We start from the raw sequence: 10102 nt of genomic DNA on the forward strand, positions 1-10102 counted from the left end.
TCAGATCGGGCTAGATGTTGCTAGGGCGATGATGCGCCTGTGGGATAGTTCGTAGCAGAGCAGAATGGACGAGACATAAGATAAATGACGCAAAACCTTATTTCCTCCTTTTTTACCCCCAAAACACCAAAAAGAGGAGAGGATCACCCTAGAAACCTTCAAAAAGTCGCTCTACATTAGAAAAGAAGGAGGAAGATATTTCTAGTGCAAGGATGACAATAGCTTGTGGATTCTTGGTCAAATCTACCGTCTCAAGGTCCGAAAATCAGAATTTGACCCATAATTATCATGTGCAGGTGCTTAGCGCTCAGGTAGGCTAGGTTTATTTAATTGAGTAGACTTAAATCCGAATTCACTGCGTATTATTTTGATAATTGATGGTAGAATTCATGTGTAGGCCTTCTTGCACCGAAAAATGGATGGTTGTACCTGTATGCCAAGTGATTTCATGAGATGTGTACTAGAGAGAGAAGTTATGTTCGGGAAACTAGGTGTAAATGATGGTTTGATTTCATGTTTGTGTGATGGGGTATGTTGGTAATTGCTCATTGTAATGCATATATGTTTGTGGATGAAACATTGTTTATTAAACCTAATGAAATGAGTATGAATGAACAAAATGTATGCCACGATTCAACACTTGATTATATATTATGAGTGTGAATGTTATAGTGATTGTGTTAATTGGGATCGAGTGTCGCGTATCGGCACATACATTAAATTGGGTTCCACGTTTCGGCACATATATTGAATTAGGTGTCACGTTCCGACATACTAATTAGGACCGCATGTCACGCTCCACCATATACATTAGATCATGTCACTTTTTGGCACACTAATTGGGATCATGTGTCACGTTCGACACAATAATAGTTTGAGTATGAGTTATATGGGAGAACCATTTAATTGTCATATCTACTTGTTATTGAGAATGTGAAGTTGTACATTGCTTTGAAACGATGACTGAATTGTAAATCTGTGTAACTGTATTAATGTGTTGTGCATATTTTGTTATAAATCTTATTATATATTTAAATAATTGTGTATAGTCAGGCTCAAACCAAAATAAGATAAGGTAAGTGGAGACCGAGGGTTCTAAGTGTTACTATGAATTGCTTAAAGGGGTTGTCTGTACTTCTATAAGTGGAGCAGTGGGGAAGTTGTTATGTCACAATTATTAGATAGTTGGGTCATATCTAGGAAGAAAATTCATATTGAAAGGACAATGAGTCTTTTAGGCATGTACTATGGATCCAAGGTTGAGTGGTGATCTGAAAGACCTAAGGGTATATTGTGAGTAGTTGGCCGATTTGGTGGTGGTTACATCCGAAATCTCCTCCAAGAGGTAGAATGGTTAAGTTATGATTAAGGACGAAGTAAGGGATATTCAAGTGTACCAGTATATGTAAGGTATCCAGAATGGTAAGAGCAAGATATAAAGATGGGGGAATGAATGGTCCGATTGCTTGTTTTCCTGCTAATTAATTTTCTTATATTATGCAGTGGGCATCGAGTTGACCGATGATGACTACAAGTATGTATGATTTGTACTAATACTACTTTTGTTTTGCCTTTTGCGCATTGTCTGATTAATTTTTCAGGGTCAGTGATGTTTCATAGGTGAGACGAAGGCAATCTCAAACAACTTCTATGCTTCCTTCTTGTGGTGGGAGTTGTGTCATTTTTTCCGGTATACTTCTACCTTGTAATCTTATAAGCCCTTGTACCTATTTATATTAGATCCCTTGGGGTATTAATTACTTTACAAGTCTTAACTTGAATTATTGATAAAGCTCTTTATGTCATAAAAATCTCATGATTACTATTTATTCTCCAGTTTTCATAGTCTTATGCATGTTTTAAACTGTTTGAAAATTGAGGGTTCTCCAACTTAGTTGTTAGAGTAGGTGCTTGCACGACAGACATTAATTTAGAGAGGTTCTATTGTAATCGGTTCAGACTACATTGATAGTATTCAAAATGTTTATAATGTTTGTCTATATATAAAATTTAAAAATCCATAACTTTATGTCATAGTATTATATGACATTTTTTTTAAAAATATAACCAACATGGTTGTGCTGTAGTGGTGAAACTATTTTGTTCTTAAGTAGAAATCTCAAGTTCAAGCTTTAAATATGGAAAAATATTGTTGGGAGCGCCATCGCCTAATAAACTTCGTAGTACATGATCTAAATTTAATTGGAGCTCAAATGCGAGAACGGTGTATGCAGGTTTTGAGCACCGAGTGAGACTAGTTTATCCTTAATTAGAGGTATCAGAGTCAAGCTATAAATATGAGAACAATCTATCCCCGAATGGACTCTACAATGCGGGATCTGAATTTAATGATTAATCAAATACGGAATCATTTATGCAGGTTTCGAACACCAAGCGAAAAAGTAAAAATAAAAAATTTTCAATATAAAAAGCCATATATATATATATATATATATATATATATATATATATATATTGTGAGTCATGCTTGCATACAGAGTATTTTATTTCGAGTCTTTGTTTTTGTTATTTTTTACTCTTAGTGCGTAATTATTCAAATTCTATCTTGAGTTTGGTTGAGTATAAATAATGTGTGTGTCACACTCCTACTTTCCCTTAAAAATGTAATTGATTATGTTTTGAAAGAAAAAAGTTTTTTCAATTGAAGTAAAGGTATTGATTAAGGAATTTTTTTTTCCAGAGAGTGGAGTGGTTCTAACACGATCGTTTTTATTGACTTATACTTATTTTAAAATTGTTTTGGATATATTATTTTCAGACCATGACTTGTTTGCATTTTTATTGTTTAACTTTTGTTTGGTCTCAAATCGGATGCATAACTGCATTTAGTTAAGGTGCGCAACTGCATCCTTGAGTTTCTTTTAGTGTCTCAAAAAATATGTATAACCACATTCTTAATTGAAACAAATATGTTTTAACATGCCTCAATTTCATCTAGTCATTAATAAACAAATATTTTCCTTTATACATAAAACCAAATAAAGTATCTAAATGTTGAGACAATATATAATTTTGCATTATTTCTATATCTTTTTATTTTATATTTTTAAATATTTTATATTTTTTTACTCTTAAAACTGACCTCAACATTAAGTATACATTTTCTAATCAAACAAGGCAATAATGAATTGTTAAAAATATATCTCAATCTTTATTGAACAAAATAAATAATAATTATTTTTTCACCCAATAAATCTACTTTTATTTGCAAAGAGATATAACACTTAACATATTTTTCATTTCAATCAACTTATGAATAAAACAAAAATGTAAGAAAACTTATCATAATAATTACATCAAATTCCATAAATAAATTAATAGGACAAGTTAAATAGAATACCGTAATATTTTGATAGAAGCTCAATTAAAACGCTCACAAAGCTTTTATTTGGTGGTTTATGATGATGTATATGTTGTGTTTAAATACAATATGAGAAAAAAAAATGTATTGGTGAATTTTTAAAAGGATAATGAAAATAAAATGGAAAGATTTTTCTTTTCGATTTTTTCTTGAGTTCGTGTTTCTTCCTTTGATTTTTGTTTTTTGTTCGGGTTGATTTTCTTGGCTGATTGTTGTGCGTGTGTGGCTATGTAGTAGTGTCTATTTTTCTGTGTTGTGTGTCGTGTATGTATAAGGGGAGAGTGGGTAGAGGTTTAGGGAAAATGGGGATATGGGATAGGTGTAGGTGGGTTGGGGTAGTGGGAGATGGGTATGTTATTTTTATTTTTTGTTGTTAATAAATAAAAATATAAGAATAATGTGGATGTCATTTGTAACTCACTTCAAAATTCATCCGTAACTTTCTATGAAGTTTATGTACGAAATAAATGAACACTTTAATTCATGTAATTTTGAAGAGATATTTGATACTATAAATAGGCGATGATTATTTTACTAAAGGATCAATCGAAAAACATAGAAGGAAATAAGAAAGCATTCCCTTATATATCTTGTTTATATATTTATTGTCTTAGATAATTTCATATTACTAATATTTTACAACACGTTATCAGCAGGAGTCTCTAACCATTTAAGGCCTACTTAATTCGAAATTAACTTTTTTTCTAAACGTCAATCATTTTTCTTTCCGAGTCAGGTATACATTTATATGTTTATAACATATCTAACAAGACTTGCAAAAATCTTTGATACGTATTTTACTGCATATATAACTTGCTTTAGGTATTATTATATACTTTACTAGGCATAATAATCAATATATTTCAAGTTTATATTGTTATGTTATTTATGCTACTAATTTATGACTCTAAATTTGATACTAAACAATATGACAGCACGATAGTCAGAATACACGTAAGTAATTTCTTGTTATACATTTTATGTGTCATAAAGAATATAATATTGTATTAAATACAACTTGAAATTATTACTAAACTTTGATATTAATTGAAACTAATAATAATACTTAAAACAAGTAGGAAATACATTTAACTTTTACCCGTTTCAATGCTTCATGAGTTTATATTTTTAATCTATCATTAATGTTCATGCATATAATGCATTTTCACCATTTACTTTATTATTTAAAGTATTAATTTTTCATTTATAATAAACAAACAAATATCATAATATTAACTCAAAATTATTATATGATAGTTTTCAACATGTCAAATTTTCAAAACTTGAATTTGTGGCACTTGACATTTTTAGAAAGAATTATTTGTCATGGATACTTGATGATGAAATTCACCTTACCGCTAAGAGTCTTGGTGATAGTATAATTGAAGAAAATACAACATCAAGTCAGGATAAAGAGAAAGTTATGATTTTCCTTCGTCATCATCTTGATGAAAGCCTGAAGGTAGAATACCTAACAGTGAAAAATCTACTTGAATTGTGAATAGGTTTGAAAGGGAGGTATGACCACCTCAAGGCAACAGTATTGCCAAGGGCTCGTTATGAGTGGATACACTTACGGTTTAAAGATTATAAAATCATAATTGAGTATAATTCTACTGTATTTAGAATAACTTCCCAATTGAGATTATGTGGGAAAACAATAAAAGATGAGGACATTTTGGAAAAGACACTAACTACTTTTCATGCCTCTAATATGATATTACAGCAGCAATATCGTGAATTTTTTTTCCAGAAATACTCTGAACTGATCTCATGCCTTTTGGTGGGTGAGTAACATAATGACCTTCTAATGAAAAATCACGAAGCCCGTACCGCTGGAAGTGCTCCATTACCGGAGGCACACACGATTGAAGCACATGACCAGTCTGAAATAAGACAAAATAATCGTGGCCATGAAAATGTGTGTGGGTGTGATAAAGGCAAAAGACGATACAATAAATGTCGAGGTAGTGGACATAACAAAAGGGAGAATAATATAGGTTCTCAAAATAATCCTTCTAAAATAAAGGGCGATCATTGTCATCATTGTAGCCTTAAAGGTCACTAGAAAAATGAATGTCGGGCACCTGAGCATTTTGTCAAGTTGTATCGAAATTCTTAGGAAAGAAAATAAAGGTGACGCCTCCTCTTCTAAAGTCCGAGTAGAGTCACATTTGACTCTCAAAGATGATGTACAGGCAGGATCTTCTAAAAAATATAATGAGAATGTGGGGGCAAACTTAGCATTGAAAGATAATGCTTTTGATGGGCTCGATGATATTACTCATCTTGAAGCTTCTTTGGGAATCACAACTGAGATTGATAATTGAGCTAGGAAATGAATAATGTTTTTATATATTTTTAATGTATTAATTAAATTTATGTACTTAAGATTTATTTTGTTAAATTTCGTACTTCTTATTATGTATTTTTTATTCTTATGAAGATAAATAAAATTTTTCAGTCTTTAGTTAAATTCAAGATGAGTAGTGGAGATATGTGTCTTCTGGACAGTGCCACAACTCATACGATACTAAGAGAAAAGAAATATTTCTCTTCTTTGGTAATGAAAAAGGCATATGTTAATACAATATCCAGTAGTACAAATTGATTGAGGGCTCTGGAAGAGCAACCTTATTACTACCTAGAAGAACATTGATTGTAATTGACAATGCATTGTATTGTAGTAAGTCTCATAGAAACTTGTTAAGTTTCAAGGTTCATCGCCAAAATGACTATTATGTTGAGACTGCGAATGAAGGAAAGGTGGAACACCTTTATATAACTACAATAAATGCGAATAAGAAAACTGTTCATGAAAAATTCCCAGCACTTTCTTCTGGGTTGTATCATATAAATATTGGTACAGTTGAATCACATGCCGTAGTAAACAAAAGGTTTACTGATTCTTATGATTTTATCATTTGGCATGACCGGTTGGGCCATCTCGGTTATAATATGATGCCCAAAGTAATTGAGATTTCACATGGGCATACTTTGAATAACCAAAATGTTCTTTAATCAAAGGAATTCTCTTATGCGGCATGTTCACAAGGAAAGTTGGTTATCAAACCATCAATGGCTAAGGTTGGGGTGGAATCCCCTGCATTTTTGGAACGGATACAAGGTGATATATGTGGACATATTCACCCTGCATGTGGACCATAATATTATATGGTCTTGATAGATGCATCTACAAGATGATCTCATGTGTGCTTATTATCAACTCGCAATATGATTTTTACGAGGTAGTTGGCTTAAATAATAAGGTTAAAAGCATAATTTCAGATCATGCAATAAAATTTTTTGTCTTGATAATGCTGGTGAGTTTACATCTCAGACATTTAATGATTATTGTTTGTCCACTGGAATAACATTTGAACATCCTGTTCCACATGTTCATACTAAAATGGTTTAACAGAGTCATTGATTAAACGTCTTCAATTGATAGCTAGATTATTGTTGATGAGAACAAAGTTGCCCGTTTCAATTTAGGGGCATGCTATATTGCATGCAGCAGCACTTGTGCGCATAAGGTCAACCACTTATCATGACATTTCCCCATTTGAATTGGTTTTTGGTCAGGAGCCAAATATTTTCCATTTTTGAACCTTTGATTGTGTAGTATATGTTCCGATTGCTCCACCACAACGCACAAAGATGGGTCCCAAAAGAAGTTTGGGGATATATGTTGGGTATGAATCTCGTTCTATTATAAAATATTTGAAACCTAAAACTGAAGATTTATTTACGAAAAGGTTTGCTGATTGTCATTTTGATGAATCAGTATACCCAACATTAGGGGGAGACAAAAGCAGTTGGGAAATGAGATTGATTGAAATTCACTTTCACTGTATCATTTAGATCCTCGAACAAATCAATCTGAGCAAGAAGTTCAAAAGATAATTTATTTGCAAGATATTGCAAATTAACTACTGGATGCAAATACTAACCTTCCACTGGTTACTAAATCATATATCCCAACTGCTAATGCTCAAGTTCGAGTTGATGATACTATATGACAAAATGTTAAGGCAAATGAGTCTAGACCACGCTTAAAACGTGGTAGACCAAGTGGTTCCAAGGATAAAAATCCTTGGAAAAGGAAAGAAATAAATGGTCAAGATGATGAACATAATATAGAGGCAATTGCTCATAAAGAGCTCCGAGACATAATAAATGATGACACCATAAAAAAGGTTCATGTACCTGAAAATAATGAGAATGAGGAAATCTCTATAAATTATGTTGCGATGAGAAAAACGTGTAATCGAAATAATATTGTGGTGGATAAATTTTTTAGCTATAATGTTATAGTTGAAATAATGCAACAAGATGAGGATTTTGGAACCAAGATCTGTCAACGAGTGTAGACAGAGACATGATTGGCCAAAATTAAAGGAAACAATTCAATCAGAATTGGCGTCAGTTGAAACGAATGATTTTTGTGCACCTGAAGGTGTCAAGCTAGTGGGGAACAAATGGGTTTTTGTGCGTAAACGCAATGAAAATGGCAAAGTCGTAAAATATAAAGCACGACTTGTTGTGCAATGATTTTTGCAAAGGCCTGGCTTTTATTATGAGGAGACGTATTCTCATGTGGTAGATGCAATTACCTTCAGGTATCTAATAAATATGAAACTTCATGAAAAATTTGAAATGCATCTAATGGACGTTGTCACAACCTATTTATATGGATTACTAGATCACAATATTTTTATGAAAATCCCTGAAGCACTCAAAGTGCCTAAAACATATAAAAATTGAAACTAAAGTTGTTCGATAAGGCTTCAGAAATCCTTATATGGATTAAAACAATCAGGGCGAATGTGGTATAATTGTCTTAGTGAATATTTGCAAAAAGAAGAGCACAAGAATGACCCTATTTGTCCTTGTATTTTTATACGAAGGTCAAAATCTAAATTTTTAATAATATCTATTTATGTTGATGACTTGAACATTATTGGAACTCCTAAAGATCTTTCGAAAGCCGTTGAGTGTTTGAAAAAAGAATTTGAAATGAAAGATCTTGGTAAGATAAAATTTTGTCTTGGCCTTCAAATTGAACATTTAACAAATGAAATACTTATTCATCAATCAACATATACTAAAAAGGTTCTAAAGAGATTTTACATGGATAAATCACACCCATTGAGTACCCCAATGATTGTGAGATATCTTGATATAAATAAAGATCCATTCCGATCTCAAGAAAAAGATGAAGAGGTTCTTGATGATGAAACACCATATCTTAGTGATATTGGGTCACTAATGTACCTGGCCAACAATACCGCGCCATATATTTTTTCACTGTAAGTTTATTGGCGAGATTCAGCTCATGTCCAACAAGAATACATTGGAAAGGTGTTAAATATATATTCAAATATCTTCAAGTAACAATTGATATGAGATTGTTGTATTCTAATGCATCCAAGTCAGAATTGATCGGTTATTCAGATGTAGGGTATTTTGCTGATCTGCATAAAGCCCGATCTCAAATAGGCTATTTATTCATCAATGGAGGTACAACTGTATCATCGCGTTCGATGAAGCAAAAAATAGTTGCTACTTCTTCAAATCATGCAGAGATAATAGCATTCATGAAGCCAGTCGAAAGTGTGTATGGTTGAGATCAATGTCTCAACACATTCTACAATTATGCGGTCTTTCTATGCAAACAAAGCCTCCAACAATATTGTATGAAGATAATGCTGCTTGCATAGCACAATTAAAGGAAGGATATATCAAAGGATATCGAACAAATCATATTTCACCTAAGTTCTTTTCCACACATGATCTTTTACAAAATGGTGAGATAAATGTTCAAAAGATTTGTTCAAGAGATAATCTTGCAGATTTATTCACTAAGGTATTACCAACGTCAACATTTGAGAAGCTAAGATATAAGATTGGGGTGCGTCATCTACAAGATATCAAATAAGTTTTTCATCAGGGGGAGCAAATACGCACTGTGCTCTTTTCCTTTGACATGGTTTTGTTCCATTGGGTTTTCTTGGTAAGATTTTTAATGAGACAATACTCAAAGCGTATTACAAAATAAGTGTACTCTTTTTCCTTCAGTAATCTTTTTCCCTCTGTATTTCTCTTAGTAGACACATTATCTATGGACATCTAAGGGGGAGTGTTATAAATGCATTAATATGGATGTTATTTGTAACTCACTTCAAAACTCATCCGTAACTCTCTTTGAAGTTCATGTACGAAATAAATAAACACTTTCATTCATGTAACTTTGAAAAGATTTTTTGTACTAGGCGATGATTATTTTATTAAAGAATCAATCGAAAAGTACAGAAGGAAATAAGAAAGCATTTTTCCATATATCTCGTCTATATATTTATTGTCTTAAATAATTTCATATTGCTAATATTTTACAAAAGAATAATAATATTAACTAATTATTTTGAAATTAATAAAATATAGAAAAATTAAATAGCTAGATCAAAAATATAAAAAATTAAAATCACTAATTTATAATTAAAACTCTGAATAATAAAAGTAAATATACCTTAAATTGTGATTCTATTTTTTTTGTATTTTTCATATCTTTAAAAAAATAAAAAAAGATAAAACAGAAATATTCAATTTAGATTGTTTAAAAAATATTTAAAACTGGTGTAAAATATTAGGTCCGATAAAAAATTACGTGTCTACGCTGTACAATGATTGTTTTGCCCGAGGACAAGTAATCGCTCAAAT

This window comes from Solanum lycopersicum, chromosome 1 (assembly GCF_036512215.1).
Source record: "Solanum lycopersicum chromosome 1, SLM_r2.1".
Classification (NCBI taxonomy): Eukaryota; Viridiplantae; Streptophyta; class Magnoliopsida; order Solanales; family Solanaceae; genus Solanum; species Solanum lycopersicum.